The sequence below is a fragment of the Silene latifolia genome, chromosome 10, assembly GCF_048544455.1.
Source record: "Silene latifolia isolate original U9 population chromosome 10, ASM4854445v1, whole genome shotgun sequence".
Lineage (NCBI taxonomy): Eukaryota > Viridiplantae > Streptophyta > Magnoliopsida > Caryophyllales > Caryophyllaceae > Silene > Silene latifolia.
Window position 1 is genome coordinate 65632839 of NC_133535.1, and position 16941 is coordinate 65649779.

At 36.9% G+C, this 16941-nt stretch overlaps 1 non-coding gene across 1 annotated transcript; it reads right to left on the bottom strand.

The window, feature by feature from the left end:
• Positions 1-9216: 9216 nt before the first annotated feature.
• Positions 9217-9323, bottom strand: LOC141610244 (small nucleolar RNA R71). The gene has a single exon (XR_012528144.1). It is a non-coding gene; the product is annotated as a small nucleolar RNA R71 (small nucleolar RNA).
• Positions 9324-16941: the final 7618 nt, after the last annotated feature.

Below are 16941 nucleotides of genomic sequence, written 5' to 3' on the forward strand. Positions count from 1 at the left end.
GGATATTTGGGCACAAATGAGTTCTCCTTCTCACTTGTTCTTGAGCTTCCTTATAATGGATGAACAAGGATCCAAAATAGAATCCCTCCCAAAAGTTTATACCCAAGGTAACCTCTTAAAAGACTAATATTATTTGATCTAAAACAATATTAATCTTACTAAAATTGACCCAAAATATTATTTTTGCTCTCTTGTTTTTCGGCCAAGAGAAGGGAAGAATAATGGAGTAATTTCTATCTCTAAATTCTAGTAATATCTTAGAGAGTAGAATAATTACACTAGAAAATTATGTAGTGTAAAAGTAGAATAATTATTGAAGAAAAAACTCTTGTTTCTTCTAGGTGGAAACCGAGTGGGGGAAAGAAGAGGGGCCAATGCATGGCCAAGATGCTCTTCACAAAAGCAATTAGGCATGCATAGCTAGAAGTAGTGTAATCATATGTGCTTTTCTTATTTAAATTTAAAACACAACAAAACCCTAAACACCCCTATAATTTCGGTACAATGTAAGAAAAAATGGGTTCCATTTTATCTTTGTCAATTTGTCAATTTTGTCACATGTCACATGTAACATGTTACATGTTTATATCTCACATTTATGTATTTTTAACACATTAAAAATCAACATACTAATAAAAATATGTCATATACAAAATCGACTAGTAATTCGTAATTACTTGTACCAGAACGGTTTATTGAATTATAAATCACAACGTCTTGTATTTATAATAAATTATTCATTCAATTTCAATTGTTTTGTAAACAATAATTTAATCTCAGTAATAAAACAATTTGATTACTTAGACCGTATCTTATTTAATCGAATTACAATAAGACACGTTAATTATACTCACAAAATCATCCGTCAATTTTAAGCAATTTAATTAACCCGTATCGACATACGATCAATTAAATAATCAATTAAGAGTGTCACCTTTTAGGTATGACCTAAGGGGATCAACTGGTCACCACCGTCGCACGACAGTAATGTCAAACTCTAGTCAGCCAATCATTACCGATATGTGTGGACCAGTTTACTGTAAAATATTACATCCCACATGTATTCTTAAAATGAGATTTAAATATGTGATCATCATGATCAACAGTTGTGATCGCATTATTGTCGGAGGACACATATTCCAACAATCTCTCACTTGTCCTCGAAAAGTGTGCGTCACCAATTCTCTTGTCCTATTACTATGTCCCACTCAATGCAAGGTGTCTCTCATGTCGTACTTGCAAGTGATCATATCGAGAGTGGTTTCCTCGATCTGGAGACTAACTGATTGACCAGAATTTTCTACCATAGAAACCTTCCGAGCGTGGCCACGCATTTCCAGTTCATTACTCCTCGAGTGGCCCTGAGATATTGTTTTAACCCTGACAAGGGGGTGGAAAATTCCTATCGCACTTATTCACTTCGACTAGCCACAGCCATCATAACCCAAAATATGCCCATTTGACCCCATTTACGAAGGTCGAAGTAACATAAATCAAAGTTAATCTGAAACTGTGCCACCTTAGACGAACAGTCTTTAGTCAAAAGAATTGACTCATTAGAATACTATAGTGGCTCTCGCCACGACCAGGCTATATAAATTTGCCAGAACTCTATAAGCGGTCATAAGGCCCGACAAAGTGTTCCGAACAGTCTGTCTATGTGATTGACTAGTCATCTCACATGACTCTATGGCACTTGAACTTGCCATCAATCGCATCACACTCTAGTCACTTCGAGACGTCACCTCATACAAGTGACTATGGGCAAATACCATGTTAATCCGGGTTCACTTTAACGGGGTTCAATATTGTCTCTACAACCCGATTGGATGTAACAAAGTATAAAAGGAGTTTTCAGATTTAAAAACTCGAACGACAAATGTGATTATTACATATGAATAGTCAATACCTGATTACTACTTCATATTCTTATAATCCAATTTGATCTTTGTACGTAGTTGTTCATCTCAATCCAATTGAAATGACATATGATATGACTCATCATGTTAAACCTATGAGAAGGCTTTGGTTAGTAGGTTTTATCAACTTCTTGTACCTTACTCAACCTTACTACATTCTCGTTTTCCTTTGTAATGTATACATTTGCATTACAAAACTTTCTGAGTATGTGTCTAGATCCAATATAGACATAAGCTCTCTAGCCTTAGAATAGCTCCCACTGTTTTCACAGTGTGCGGAACTCATCCTTCTTGCACATCTCATGATTGCAAGTGTACTCAATTTCCGTTGTAAATATTTCTCATTGTTCTTTATTGCCTAGAACGATTCTAGAAAATCTATTTCTTAAATTACATAGCCACAATGGTATCTTAGCCATCCTGATGTGTTTTGATTATGGTTTTGTCGAAAACCATGCGCAATCTCAATTCATTGTCATTTGTGTAACACCCTTACATAAAATTGCATCAAAAACACTTTGCTTTACATCCTTAATGCTTCTGAAAGCACTTAAGGGTAATCTTTATGACTTACATGATAAATATTACTTAAATTTGATTTGAAATAATTCATCATACTCAAAGTATATGAAGTGTTATACATCATTTCCTATTTAATTGATTCGGCAGAGGAAGCAAATGGAATCAATGAAATATGTTCAACTTGATTGAACTAATCATGAATCTTATCAACATAAGACTTCTTATTTGACGCTAATATCATGTGGATTTATCTCCATAAATCTGGATATTAAAGATGTATTATATTACTCCAAGTCTTAAATCATTCCCAATGATTAATATGTCATCCATATATTAGACTAATTAAAAATTACCGTAACTCCCACTAAACTCCATGTATAAACACAACTTCTCGACCTATCGAGAAAAGTTTTATAACATGATCAAAACATTGATTCCAACTCATTGATGTCCTACTTAAGACCCTCTCTTAAATTTCACATTATCTTAGGATGACAAGAATCTACAAAACCCAAGACATGTATTGAATACATTCCTTCTAATTGAAGAAGTGGGTTTTAGATTTACTCGCTATATGTATATCATCATAATGAAACACAATCCCTAAGAAGATCCAAATAGACTTCAGCATTTCAACTAGTGCAAAATCCTTTGCCACCAATCAAGCTTTGATATCTAACAATTCCACTTGGAATTTATTTCGGATTTTCATGTATTGAGTTGAGACTTAAACACTCTCATGTAAGTCATATATTCATTACTTTCCAGAAGTAATCAACTTGAATCAAACAATTTCTTTGTAAGTTGCAGGCTCTTTACTTTCTAAAAGTAACACTAATTCATCATCTTCAACAAGTGATGACTTTAACCTCCTAGGTTTTGAAGAAACAACGTTTTACACAAAACGTCTCATGTAGCCAAGAAAGACTAGTTTCTTGCGACATAACATTCTTTGAGGCTCTTGAATAATTTCTCCCACGCTGTCTTCTAGAAATAAACTTGTATTTTAGAAAGACAGCTTCACGAGCCACAAACCCGTTGTACTCGTGATTATAATAAGGAAAAATGAGCATTTGTTTCTTTTGAAAACTTACAAACATGGTACCTTACCATTTCATATCTCATATGATTCGTTTTAGATTTAGTGGAAAAATAATTTAGACAAAATGATAAAATCCCCAAAAGGATCAAGTAACTCAAAGTAACTTGATTGAAGTCCAAACCATATCGAATAGCGTTTGATTTCTTTATCCAACCACACATTATCCCATAATGCGTGCTAAGAGAGATTAATTTGTGATACTATATCACATTTCCTTTGGCTTATATCAAAGTCTTTACTTTGATAATCCCATCACGACTAAATCGTGATTCTTTGAACTCTTTGAACTTCTTTAAAGATTTCTCTATTTACCTTATTAAGTGAACACATTAGCGTCAACTTAAATCGTTGGTAAAAGAAAATGATCAACTTATTTTGGTTCAATGATTTACAACCTCGATCTCCTTTTCAACCAAAAGGCACGAGACATCTTGCTTTGAATACAAGATACGCAAATACCATAAGATCTAATGGTTTCAAGAGTACTCGATAACGCTTTGTGTTCATCATTCCAGAATCTAAGGTTTAATCTTGAGTTACCAATTTGAGTCTTGCATCATCTTCATGATATATCATTCTAGTTTGGTTTAGAATATAATCACCTTGATAATGGGCTAGCCATACATCAAATTATGGTGTATAGGGTCACAAAAGTGAAACCTCTTTTGTATCTTAACAAGTTGATATTCTTATTTAGAGTTTATGCACTTAATAGTCACAATTAAGTACAACTTTACACCCAAAAACTAGATTGAGTATACAATGACTCTATCTCTCGACATTATTTGATGCTAGTCGTCATATTATAATCATCTTATGTATCAAATACAATGATGAAAACCTCCACTGGTTTCTAATATTGAAGAAGTAGTATTAGCAAAATTTAATCAAATAAACATTTAAAGAAGAAGGTCCCATTAGATGTCCCACAACTAACTTGTTGATTCTTCAATAATTTGAGGTAGTTTCCTTTCTAGCGTCCAACAATTAAGACAATGGAAACTTTATCCGTCGGGATTGATAGGTTTAGTATCGTTATTCTCAATAACATTACTTTTAACATTACCTTGAATCAATTCCATTCTAATTTTACTTCTTTAAACCTTATCCTTTTTTAAACGGTTTAAGAGAATGCTCCCACTCATTTCAATGAGTCTTTGCTTGGAGAAGCAAAATTGAATTTTATGAAGACTGCTCTTCAATTCATTCGTTTAGTCTTAAAACTTTCATTGAAGTGGTTGCGGTATTTTGGTCAATTTTTATTTCCAGCAAATCTAGTTACCAAAATGATTTAACGTTTCAAAGTACTTAACTCAATTAAGCATATGAGAAACAATTCATTGTAAGTAGATATGTTAGTCAAAAATCAAAAACCCTTTTGATCACGAATAACTTTTATCTATACTCTTCACAAGAGATCCTTGCAATGGATAATTCGAGGTTTTTAGAAGAAAATTTTAATTTCATCTTTAGTTACGATGTTTTAATGGAGATTTGAGCTAAAATCTAAATGATATCGTATATAAATAGAACAATACGATAACGGAATAATGAAAACAAAAACATTTGTCGTTATAATAATACTTGTAAATACAATTTAAACAAGATATGAGCATTTATATAGTGGCCTCTACCCAACTATTATAAATGATTCCAAGATCCAAATTCATGTTAACTTAGGCATCGGTAAAGCCGAATACAACCCTTATCAATATAACTCGGTGGATTAACTCTTTAATCGATTCTACTTTTAGAACTCTTGGTCGATAAATTTACATTAATATTTATCTTTAGCCCAAAACACATCCGACAACCGTCGAGAATATTTTCGTTGAGTTCAACCCAAATTTCGAATAAATGTGTCCATGATCCAAATTTACATCAACTTGGGCATTGGTAAAGCCGAATACAACCCTCATCTTTATAATTTCGGTGGGTAGACATTTATCACCCACTTCCCCTACGTAGCAAGGTTTGTACCCCGGTAAGGCCGAGTGCACTCCCTCATGAAATAGGTTTTCATGGTTTCTACTTTTTGGTAAGGCTAAGTCTCAATTGTTTATTTTAGCGAGAGGTCATGTCAATTTATTATCTATCACGTTTTAAGTGAACTAAAGCGGTGAACTACAATAATTGTAATTGACACGGTCGATTAACTCGATTAAATGATAATGCATGTTTTGTTATGGCGATTTAGCGATGCATGCAACATATAAATAAAATGCAAAGCATAAAAATAAAATCCTAGTATGGCCTTCCTAAAATAGTAAATCTAATAAAATATTACAAATTTGGAAACCAACTCCTTTGGTCCCTTGAACTTCGGTCTTGGCACGCATTTCAAGGCAACATTCTTTGATGGACTGCCTTCTCGAGTGGCACTGTCTTCAAGGAACTCCGGAAGAAATAAATTACATAATAAATTACATAATTTCCTATTATACATTTTTAATTAAAATAAAATAAATCTATTAAATTACAAAACGGTGATACGAGATCACAATAAATTACAACCGAATCGATATTCCCATACATTTCGGGTAATATCAATTAAAACTAAGGCCATACTAAGTAAAATTACATAATTCAAAAATTACATAAAATTAAAATATGACAATCATAAATAAAATACAGCATTATAATATGTATGAACATGCCCAATTTTATGCTAAATCGCCTTTAAGGAGCCAATATCGTATATTTATCGGTTTTTACGGATTTGCGTGATTTAACCTTTTAAAAATCACAATAATTACATAAATTCATTTTTATGTACAAGTTAATTACCCTAACCAACTTAGGACTCAAAATTAGACTCCACTAACATTTTGACAATAATTAACCTAGATTTCTTAATATTGTTCATAAATGGACCTAAAATACAAAATTATGCCATAAACTTCAAATTAAATCATAAAAATTTCAAATAATTTCAAAATTTGAAATTTAAACTCATGAACATTCTGGAAAAATACCGTGACACTCATAATGTTCAAATTCAGGTTAAAAATTTCAAAAATTTATCGAGAAAAACAATGTTGCGGTTTATCGATTTTAACAATTATGACCATAAAAATATGAGAAAAATTATTTTTACCAACTTTTCACTTTTAGATCTGAAATATATGATAAAATGCAACATGTGACGTTTTTCCTTAAGTCATGAAGTATGTTTTTGATGTGACCATAATTAGAGCATATTTAGTCCCCGAATTAGCCTTGTTCCCATGCTTTTTAGTGCATATTTGGGTCATTTATTGTCTTTAGTTCTTTGTTTTGTATATTCTTTGAGGTTTTGTGTCCTTGGTAGGAAAAGAGTGCAAACCTTGCATTTTCATGGCAAAATGAGGCTAAATTGATTGAATTCAATGACCAAGCATCAAGGAGAGACAAGATTAGAAGGCCTTTGTACATACTATAATAGATAGGCAATGATGAGAAAAGATCCTTGCATCCCCGAGGAAATCCTCAAGGAATTTATGAAGAAAAAAGAAGAAAAGAAGAAGGAAAGAAACTGCCTGACAATTCGTGCGTCTTCCCCAGAAGACGCCCGTCCACCACCCACAACCCGTGCGTCTTCCTCCACAAGACGTCCGGGCAAAACCACCAATAGACGCCCGTATTTCCCTTCTGGACGCCCATCCAGAAGCTGCCAAATCCGCCCGTCCCGTGCTAAAGACACCCGAATTCCCAGACAGTCCCATTTCGTCTTCTACAAGCTTCAAGGAAGGATGCACATCTTTTTCTAGAGACCGGAGTCTCCCTAGAGACCGGAGTCTCCCTAAGAGACCAACGATTCCTCAACAAGGGACTTAATCGTCATTTAAGCCCTTAGTTAACCCTAATTCATGCACCTAATCCCCACTATAAATACCTCATTAGTCTAATTAGAAGAGCATATTCTTCTTAGCAATCTTTAGAGTAGTTTATATCAATCAAATCTCTCTTTAATCTTGTAATCAACATTTAATTAAGTTTTAATACAAGTTTTATTTCCTTAATCTCTCTCTTGTTCATCCTTTATTTTGGGTAATTGAAGATTATTTGAGTTATTATTGGGAGATTGACAACCTTCCAATCAAGCATCAAGTACTTCTTTTATTCTTTGCTTTATTATTGGAATCATTAGTAGGTATAATTCTCTTAATCCCTTTTTAATTATTGTTAATCACTTTCATTTATTCATCATGTTTCACTTTGTTGGTATGATTGACAACCTTGCTAGCATGTTCAACATGATAATGAGTGAATAGTTTCCTTAGCTAGGGTTAATGGGTAATTAGGGGAAACCAACATGGGGAATGATTCATGCTTAAATTAATATGATTTCATAGTTTATTTGCTTGCTTGTTGTGATCTCAACTTATGCACATGTTATGTTTGATGAAATGTGAGCCTATGAATCCTTGCATTTTTTACCCATCACCTATCTTTTCAATGAGACTTGTAAGACATAAACTAACTCGAGTCTCATTAGACCATGCATATTGTTGAGTAGGGAAGATTAAGTCGACTTGTAGGTGTTGTACAATCTAATCGATTCGGCTCCGGGACCCAAACTTTCCTAGGATTGTAAGATATAAACTAACTCGATCCATCACAACAATAACTGCTTGCTTATAACTTGAGAATATGTTTGTATGATCAATTCCCATGAATTCCCTATGATCCCATGACACCCTAGTGCCTTTTATCAATTGTTTACATCCCTTTTAATTCATCTTGCTTGTTTGCTTTCATTGCTTTTTAGTTTAGTGATCTTCTACTTCAAACTCCAATTGTGACACCCTTAAGACACCACTAGTTGCAATAGAAATCTCATCTCAATTCCCGTCCCTTGGGATCCGACCTTTACTTGCCTCTTTACTAATTGTAGAGTTGTTGGTGAAGTTATAACTTGTGTTTTGGTCTAGGTGCTCCTAACGACAAGTACTGAAAAACTAAACCCCACGAGGGAACACGACCAAAAATGGCGCCGTTGTCGGGGACGGTGTTAACTTGATTTAGATTTTCTTGTATTGCTATTAGTTGTGTCTTTCTTTGCCTTGGGGAAGTAAAACTCCTCAAGGTTTGTTCTAATTGTTTTCGAGTTGTTTGATATTTTGCATGTCTAGAAGATCACAAGGTGACTTGTTACCCTTTGATCACGAAATTGAAAGAACTTTGACAACCAATAGAAGACTTGCTAGGAGAACTTTGAGAGGTATTGGTGAGGTTGTAGATATTCAACCAAATACTATTGAGTTCATCAACCCTTTTTCTAGAGAAGGTGAGGAGAACCCAACACAAAATCAACCCACAATGCCTATGTTTTCATCACATTCCGTACCCACCGAGGAGAACCTACCCAATGGTACTCCCACACCACAACATCTAACCGGAAATTTTATTGCCAAATCCGCATTTATCCAATTAGTCGAAAGAAGCTAATTTGGGGGGATGCCTAGTGAAGACCCTCATTCTCATATGGAGACTTTTTGTGACTATTGTGGTGCGATTTCTCAAACCGGTGTAACTCAAGACCAAATTCGATGGGTCTTATTTCCTTTTTCTCTAATTGGCACCGCAAAACAATGGTTGAAAGGCCTTGATAAGGCTACTCTCGGAATTGATTCTTGGAAGAAGTTGGCTCTAGCTTTCTAAAAAAAGTTCTATCCACCGGAAAATACTAACATGCTAAGAGCTCAAATTATGGGCTTTAAGCAAAGGGATGAGGAATCTTTGGATGAAGCTTGGGAGCGATTCAAGGGAATTTGTCGCTCATGTCCTCATCATGGACTTAGCGAGTGGTTCTTGGTACAACAATTTTGGAACGGTCTTTATGAAGATTCAAGAAACATTCTCAACATGGGATCAAATGGAATGCTCACCGAAATTTATGACAATCAAACTTGGAACAAGATTGAGGAAATGGCGGTCCATAACTCACAATATAGTAGACCTCGCAAGGCTACTAGAGGAGGAAAGCATGAAGTGGACTCCATTACTCAATTGGGTTCCCAACTTAGTGCTCACATTGATACCATCAATTTGAAGTTTGAAAAAGCTATGGCTAGACTTGAAGAAGCCTCAAAATCACCATAGTATCATGTTAATGCCATGACGGCATCTTCATCAATCCCAAGTGAGATATGTGAGAATTGTGGAACTTTGGGACATGACCAAAGTGAATGTAGGGGAACAAATAAACAAGTGAATGCTTTCAAAGCATACAAGAGTGGTACCCCTTATTCAAACTATTACAATGAAAACACCAAATTTCATCCAAATCTCTCATACAAAAGCCAAAATGTTCAAAACCCTCAACTAACATACACCCCACCTCCCATGAGAAACCAAAATCAAAGACCCTTTTACAACCAAAACCAAGGTTACCAAAATCAAACTCCATACAATCAACAAAATGACCAAGGTTTTGATGTTCAAAAAGCGGTCCTCCAAATGCAAAAGAATCAACAAAAGTTTTTCACTCAAATCCAAAAAGATAGTCAAGCAAAGGAAATCACCATCAACAACATACTAGCTCACACCAAAATGTTGGAAACCCAATTGACTCAACTAGCATCTTCAAGCTCACAAAGACAAAAGGGGCAATTACCACCTCAAGGTAATCCCCCAAGACATGAAACAGTTAGTGCCATTCACTTGAGGAGTGGTACAAGGTATAAAGCACCGAAGAAGAAAGTTGAGGATGAAGTTGTGGAAGCTAGTGACAAAGAAGAAATTGTGCAAAACTCCAAGGATGGAGAACCATCAAAAGAAGAAATTTCAAAGAAAAATGAAGACAAGGTCAAGGAGAAGGAGCCCATTGTGATTAGACTTCCTTTTCCAAGTCGTCAAGCCAAGCCCAAATTTGATGACCAACTTGGAAAATTTATGGAAATTGTGAAGAATTTGGAAGTCTCAATTCCTTTCACGGAATTAATCAATCACGTGCCGGCCTATGCAAAATACATGAAAGACATCCTCACAAAGAAGAAGTCGATCCGGAAGCTTGAGACTATCGCCTTCACTAAGGTGAGTAGTGCAATACTTCAAGGGAGTTCACCTCCAAAACTCAAAGATCCGGGAAGCTTCTCAATACCGTGTACCATTGGCGACACCACGATCAACAAAGCCTTATGTGATCTAGGGGCTAGTGTGAGTGTTATGCCGTATTCGGTGAGTAAAAGGTTGGGGATGGGAGAGCTTAAATGCACCAATATCACACTCCAAATGGCCGATAGATCGACAAAGACACCATTAGGGATATGGGAAGATGTTCCCGTAAGAGTTGGGAAATTGTTCATCCCGGTGGACTTTGTCATTGTTGACATGGAAGAAGACTCCAACATTCCAATCATTCTAGGAAGACCTTTCTTACACACCGCGGGTGCGGTGATTGATGTGAAGCATGGAGAGCTCACTCTAGAAGTGGGAGATGAGAGCATAACTTTCAATCTTGACAAGACCATGAGAGCTCCCCGTTTGCATGAACCATGTTTTATGGTTGATCATTATAGCCGGAAGGATGATAGGAAGAAGTCGGAATTCCAATTGAAGAAGAAAATTGAAGATGCTCCATTCAAAGAGCAAGTGAATTGTAACAAAGAGAGCTTGAAAAGCTCACCAAAGTCAAGCAATGAAGAGGATGGCCTCATTGGCCAAGATAAGAAAGTGGGAGAGTTGTCTCTATCAACTCAAGAGATCTTTAGTGATCAAGTAGACGAAGTTTGTGGTCTTTGGGACGATGAGTTTGAAGGGATTTTCAATCCTTATATTGGTAATGCTATCGATCAAGACCGACAACAAGGGCAAAGGTCTATTGAAGATCTTTATCATGATAATGAACAAGCTTTTGACTACTTTTTCAAGGTGTTGAGCAACATCAACAAAACCTTGGACATGCCCCCATGACATCTCACTAAGGATGAGAGTTTGATGGAGTCCTCCCTAAACCACCATTTGTAAATATTTCTAACTCCCTAACTCGCATTTTAATTCTTACATTGCATTTTTGTCATTGTTGGATTTTTATGCCTTGATCAAGATAATTATCATTTTTAAGAGAAGTGAGGGAGGGACTAATGATTTAATTGATGTGTAGTTCTTTAGCTTAGTGTGGGGATAGCAATTGCCTAGGCTATTCATGCCTTAGTAGTGCTCCTACAATGAAGAACACGGGATTTGAAGAATGAAAAATGACAAGGGATATGCAAGTGCACGGATGGAACTGAATCCGGGTAAAACAGGGAGAATCCGAGCGTCTTGATGGGAATCCGCCCGTCTTCAGGCAATCCAGGCGTCTTTGTCAAAATCCGCCCGTCCATCTGAGCTGAAAATTTGAAATTTTGGGACTGTTGAAGAATCCGAGCGTCCTGGTAGAGAAGGCGCTCGTCTTCAGAAATCCACTCGTCTTGGAAGGAAAGACGTTCGTCTTTTTGCCTGTGAAAAACAAGAAATCTCACTGTCTGAGAATCCGCCCGTCTTCAGCGAAAGACGCCCGTCCTGCAATCAAAGAATCCGAGCGTCTTTGCTGAAAGACGCTCGTCTTTAGGCGAGAATCCTGAACAAAAAAAGGCAGAATCCGAGCGTCCCGAAGGAAAGACGCCCGTCTTCCCCTGCAGTTTTTGAAATTTTCGGGTATTTTAAATACCCCATCCCACATTCATTTCTTCATTCCTTCATTCAAAACACTACCCATAAACCCCAAAACTCAAAACCCTCATCCTCTTCATCACCAAAACAAGATTTCCTCAACCAAATTCAACAAAAGCAAATCCAAACTTCCTTTTAACAACAATTAATCACTCCTCTTCCAACAAAAATCAACCCAAGCACCAAAATTTTCAACCTTTGAGTCGATTTTTGAAATTATAAAGGCAAAGCCTTTCATCTTAAAATCGATTTGGGTATACTTGGAAATTGAAGATTTTCACTCTTTTCTTGGTTAAATCATCAATGGCAAGAACAAAAGGATCAACAAAGGCACCTAAGGCAAAGGCACTCTCAACAAGACAAAAGAGTGTTCAAGCAAAGAAAGCCTCATTGGCTATGGTGGTAGCTAGTTCAAACTTGGAAGTTCAACAACAACAACCTCCCTTGGAAGCAACAACATCAACAACTCCGGAAATTGCTCAACTATCAAACTATCCGGAGGTAATTTTCATTTCTAACTCCCATAGGGATACATTTGCCAAGTATGCTAGAAAATCCTTTCTATCCACCAAATTCATATGTGAAGATGCCTTGAACAAATTGGGTGTCCTTGAACAAACAAAAGCCTTCTTTAAAGCCATGGGGTTGGGAAAATTGTTTGCTACAAGAGAATTGACATACCTCTCCCTTACCTTAGAATTCTTGAGTTCTTTGAAAGTTACTAAGGTAGAGACTAGAGAAAACATCGAGTTCCGCCTTGCTAATGTGAGTAGGCGCATCACCTTTGATGAATTGGGAAAAGTATTGGGTCTTAGTGATTCACCTAGTTATTACAAGAATCCCGAAAATTATGACCCCGCTCCTCTTTGGGAGGCGATTTTCGGGAGTAAATTTGAGAACTATCATGCTAGTCGCGCTCTATTAGTCCACCATCCGGGCATTAGAGTGTGGCACAAGGTAATCGGGAATACTGTCATTGCAAGAAAAGACACTAACCACTTTACCAATCTCGATTGTGTTCTACTTGAGTCGGCCTTAAATATTGGAAGGGAATTCACCAAGCCTTACAATTCTCTAAGGCTTTTGGTGGAAAGATGGCTAAATGTTGATTGTGGAAAGCAAGGCACCACTTTTATTGTAAATGGAGGTCTAGTCACTCTTTTGGCTAAGTACTTTGATCCGAATTTCAACAAGGATAGCAAGTATATGGCGAAAAAAGGGGGTCATCTCATTGACATGGATGTCATGATTAACAAGTACAAGTGGGTCACTCATAACCCTCTTGACACCAAATATGGGTGGCTCACCAATGAGGCTAGATTTTTTACTTTGCCTTCCAAGATATGCCGTTTGAGTGTCCATCGGACCAACTACCTTCTTCCCCTCTCAAAAGAAGCCGAATACATCATCCGTCAACAAAGGGGTGAAATTGAAATGCCCTCCTCCTCCATTGCCACACCACCCTATCCATTCAAGTATCAAGAGTTCAAACCCGAAGGTGTTAAAGCAAGCAATGACTAGACTCTACTTATGCAAGAGATGCACAAAGAAGCTTTTAAGGATCGGGAAGATGCATACTTAGCCCAATATCCACCCCTCCTTCATTTAGCTAGGCAAGGACTACTTGATCCTTCATGTCCTTTGCCTAGTTGGGCGGATAGGGAAGTCTTCTTTCCAAGTGCATCTAGGGGTGCGATTCCGGGTGACGATGAGGTTGTCGGTGATGAGGTTGTTGATGATAGCATTGATGAAGAGGCTAATGAAGAAGAAGAAGAAGAGGACGATGAAGGAAGTGAGCAAGGAAGTGAAGAAGGAAGTGGAGATGAGTCCACTTCTATTGAGGAAGATGATGACAATGATGATATGGTGGAAGACTAGCAAGCTTTGGAGGCTCCTACCCTCTTGAGGTTTGTCTACTTCTTTCTTTGTTTTACTTACTTTATCTTGATCATGTTTGAAAAGTCCTAGCAACATAGAGGACTAACACCTCGGTCCCATTGAGATGTTCTTATTTCATTGTTCCCACTTTTGAAAATCCAAAATGACAATTTAGTTTCATGCATTGCATATTGTGTGCATGAACTACCCCAACTTTAGGACATTAGAAATAATGTCTAACTCGTTTTGGGGAAGTACATGCATACGCAACGGGAGGTAATCTAAATTACGCTCTCCGTCATAAACAAAAACCCATGCATCATGTAGTGCAGTATAGTATAGCTTGCATTTAGTGTAGAAATCATGCATATGTTTGCATTATTTCCCATCATTTTGGCCATTGAGGACAATGCCCATATTAGTGTGGGGATGGAGAATTCTAACTTAACTTTTATTCAAAAATCCAAAAAAATCAAAAAAATTCGAAAAACCACAAAATTTTGAAAAATTTGAAAATCCAAAAAACAAGTTCTTTTCCTTTGTAGTGTAGTCATGTATATATTATTCTATATATTGTGTTTGCTCTATCCTTGTTCACATTGATCGACTATGCCACATCCGAGACATGAGGATATTGAAGACCGCATGGTATGATCTTTCCAATCTCCTTTTTCCTCTTTATGTTAATGACTATGTGGATTTATTTTGATTGATGCGGTATAACAATGTGAACTTAGGACTTGCATTTAGTTTATATGTCATATTAGTTGGTAGAATCATTTGCATTAGGATGTATATATATGTTAGTTGCATCATGGCATGTAGTTGCATGTTAGAAAATTTTGCGAAACCGTCTACTTGGGAAGCTTGACAAGTGTATATAGGCCCTAGTAGATGCTTCTTCTTCTTAAGACTTTTCTTGTTAGAATACTTGTAAAACACCCTAGGATGTGTCATGCTAGTATCCTTTGACCCATGGATTAAGGCCTAGTCAAGAGTACCTTGTGGTGTGATAACTCCTTGGCTACCGTTTATTCCAAGGTGACCCTTGAAACCATGCATCCATCCATCATCCATGTTCTACCACATTTTTGTCATCAAAGGGAATGGGCACAAAAAGAAATTGATTTGAGTTCAATGAAATGAAAAGTGAAAGAAAGTTTGCAAAAAAATGCATCAAATGAAAAGAGAAGCAAAAATAGACTCCTAAAGCTTCAAATATAAGGCAACCTCACTACATATGGGGTGACTTTGAAAATGTACAAAAGAAATGCAAAGAAAAGTTGAAAGTTGTCAAGTGTTGAAATGCCAAAAATCAAAAAGAAATGGCAAGAAAGTGTTCTCAAATGTTATATGCCACAAGAAATTGGGCGGGGGGGGAACAACAAAAAGCAAACTCCCAAATGAAACTCAATTACTATTGATCCCTTTATCCATCGTATCCATTTTTGTGTATGGTAGAGAGGGGACGACGCTTCTTCTTGTCTAGGCGAGAAGGGGAATTCCGCGATCCTCCAGTGTTTCTAACACCATAGGGAGTCTATTCTTGACAAAAGCATTTAACGATTGAGGACAAAGGTACCCTACCTTGACACAACTTGGAGGTGATTTATTGGTATCCTTCTAGGCTTAGTAGTTTGAAGAAATTGCATCTATGAAGGAGTGTGTACCCTTGAATTGCTTCCCTTGTAGATAACTTCCGCCACTTAGATGAGGAAAGTGGCTATTCTTTTGTTGATGCATCCATTACTTGATTTTGTGTGCTTAAATGTTTGGATGTGTCGCCATTTTGGCAAGACCCACCTTGCCTTGCAAGAAGGCATCCTACCTCATGGTTGTCTTGTTGTGAGTTGAAGGGGCGGAGTGAGACCCGCTAATTGTCTCATATCGGCTATGTTAGTTTAAATAATGGTCCTAGTCTTTGTCACTTCTTTACTCGGGACGAGCAAAGGTTCGGTTTGGGGATATTTGATGTGACCATAATTAGAGCATATTTAGTCTCCGAATTAGCTTTGTTCCCATGCTTTTTAGTGTATATTTGGGTCATTTATTGTCTTTAGTTCTTTGTTTTGCATATTCTTTGAGGTTTTGTGTCCTTGGTAGGAAAGGAGTGCAAACCTTGCATTTTCATGGCAAAATGAGGCTAAATTGATTGAATTCAATGACCAAGCATCAACGAGAGACAAGATTAGAAGGCCTTTGTACATACTATAGTAGATGGGCAATGATGAGAAAAGATCCCTGCATCCCCGAGGAAATCCTCAAGGATTTTATGAAGAAAAAGGAAGAAAAGAAGAAGGAAAGAAACTGCCTGACAATCCGTGCGTCTTCCCCAGGAGACGCCCGTCCACCACCCACAACCCGTGCGTCTTCCCCCACAAGACGCCCGGGCAAAACCACCCAAAGACGCCCGTCTTTCCTTTCTGGACGCCCGTCCAGAAGCTGCCAAATCCGCCCGTCCCGTGCTAAAGACGCCCGGATTCCCAGACAGTCCCATTTCGTCTTCTACAAGCTTCAAGGAAGGATGCACATCTTTTTCTAGAGACCGGAGTCTCCCTAAGAGACCGGCGATTCCTCAACAAGGGACTTAATCGTCATTTAAGCCCTTAGTTAACCCTAATTCATGCACCTAATCCCCACTATAAATACCCCATTAGTCTAATTAGAAGAGCATATTCTTCTTAGGAATCTTTAGAGTAGTTAATATCAATCAAATCTCTCTTTAATCTTGTAATCAACATTTAATTAAGTTTTAATACAAGTTTTATTTCCTTAATCTCTCTCTTATTCATCCTTTATTTTGGGTAATTGAAGATTATTTGGGTTATTATTGGGAGATTGACAACCTTCCAATCAAGCATCAAGTACTTCTTTTATTCTTTG